This window comes from Miscanthus floridulus, chromosome 17 (assembly GCF_019320115.1).
Source record: "Miscanthus floridulus cultivar M001 chromosome 17, ASM1932011v1, whole genome shotgun sequence".
In the NCBI taxonomy this organism is placed as follows: domain Eukaryota; kingdom Viridiplantae; phylum Streptophyta; class Magnoliopsida; order Poales; family Poaceae; genus Miscanthus; species Miscanthus floridulus.
Genome location: NC_089596.1, coordinates 61,284,636 through 61,286,935, shown reverse-complemented (window position 1 = coordinate 61,286,935; position 2,300 = coordinate 61,284,636).

The following is a 2,300-nucleotide window of genomic DNA, read 5'->3' as shown; positions in this document are numbered from 1 at the left end:
TTTCAATGATCTATTGCATCTCCTATCATGGGTGCTACCACAACCAAACTTAGTTCCCGCCAACACATACCAAGCGAAGAAGGTCATAAGTCCATTGACAATGGGGGTTGAAAAAATCCATGCATGCCCCAACCACTGTATACTTTTTCGTGGCGAAACATTCAAGTCACTGGATAAATGTCCCGGGTGTGGGACCAGCCGGTACAAGAACAATGACCTTTACGGTGGGGACGAACCCTCCACGGGGAAAAAGAGGAATAAGAAGGGTACAAAAAAGGTGGTACAAGAATCTCAGCCCCCAGAGGACACTCTATTAGGCAACGATGCAAAGCAGAGAAGAATTCCTGCCCTGGTAATGTGGTACCTGCCAGTGACCGACTGCTTAAGACGTATCTTCCTAAACCCTAAAGAAGCCGCACTCATGACATGGTGGGATGATGAGCGCAAGGCGGATGATGATAAGATTGCACACCCGGCTGATTGTAGTCAGTGGCAAAGGTTTGATGAGAAGCACAAAGAATTCAGCGATGACCTAAGGAATGTACGGTTTGGCTTGAGCACCAATGGAATAAATCCCTTCAATGAGAGGATGAGCGACCACAGCACATGGCCAGTGATCTTGACCATGTACAACATCCCAACATGGTTGTGTCAGAAGAGAAAGTACCTTCTCCTCACTATTCTTATTTCTGGCCCTAAACAACCAGGCATTGATATAGACATGTTCCTCGAGCCCTTGATGCAAGAAATGTAGAGGCTATGGAGGCATGGGGAGCAGATGTACGATGTGTTCCAAAAGGAGGACTTCATATGTAGAGCAATAATATTTGTTACTACCAATGATTACCCCGCGATGTTTGCTTTGTCTAGATAGATCAAAGGGAAGACGGGATGCTTGGTTTGCTTGGATGGTACTACATGGGTGTACCTGGATGCATCTAAGAAGATAGTTTACCTAAGGAACCGACGCTTCTTAAAGACAAGTAACAAGTACCATAGCAAATTGTTCTTTAGATTTTATGACAACGCCCCGAAGATTGAACCCCCTCTAGAGAGACGTCATAACAGAGAACACGTGTACAGAATGGTGAAAAACATACACGTCGTCTATGGAAAGAAGAATCCAGATGGGACGAACAGAGATAGAAGCACACCTCCTGTCGAAGGCGTACCTTTTAAGAAACAATCGATCTTTTTTCAGTATCTGCCTTATTGGACAGACTTGGAGGTCCCCCATGCCATTGATGCTATGCATGTGTAGAAGAATGTCTTTGAGAGTCTCATTGCTACCTTGATGGACACAGGCAAGTCAAAGGATGGTCTGAAAGCATGGAAAGACATGGTGCAGCTAACGTGATGCTACAAGCTTCACCCGGTACCTGAGGCTAATGGAAAATACACTCTGCCCGCGGCGTGCTTCAACCTAACACCAGACAAGAAGAGAGCTATATGCACTTTCCAGATGGAGATCAAAGTCCCGACTGGGTTTTCAGCAAATGTGAAGAAGCTAGTGTTGATGAAGGACTTCTCAATAACATACTGCAAGGCTCACGATTGCCATGTGATGCTGACAGTGTTTCTACCTATTGCAATCAGGGCTATAAAGTTAGAGTTCTTGAAAATGGCCATCACCCGCATGTGCTACTTCTTTTCGAAGATCTCACAGAAGACGATTAGTAAGGAAGAGCTGAGTGGCCTACATGAATTTATGGTGGAGACACAAAACCAACTGAAGATGTGTTTACCTCCTGCTTTTTTTGATATAATGCCACATCTCATGATTCACATGGTTCATCAAATATAGGTGCTTGGCCCTTGCTACTTGCATGAAATGTGGTCCTACGAGCGATTTATGTCGGTTCTAAGTTGATACATGCATAATCGAGCATACCTAGAGGGCTCCATGATAGAGGGTTACAGTACTGTAGAAGTCATCGAGTGCTGTCAAGAGTACCTAAAAGTACAGAAAGGGATTGGTAAACCCGATTCTCGTCACAAGGGTAGGCTGGCTGGGAAGGGCACCAGTGGTAGAAAAGTGTTCATCGACCATGATTACAAAGAGGTGAGTTGGGCGCATTACAGTGTCTTACAGAGTACACAACTGATGCAACCGTATATTGATGAACACTTGACTATCATTATGGCGGAGAGAAATGGCTGTTCAGATGATTAGGTCATGAAACAACACAAGCAATGACTAACTACATGGTTGAAGGACCAAAACATACCGCCTAGAGAAACCATAGACTCTATTACTATCAGTAGGTTGGCGGAGGGGCCATCGAGACAAGTGACATCTT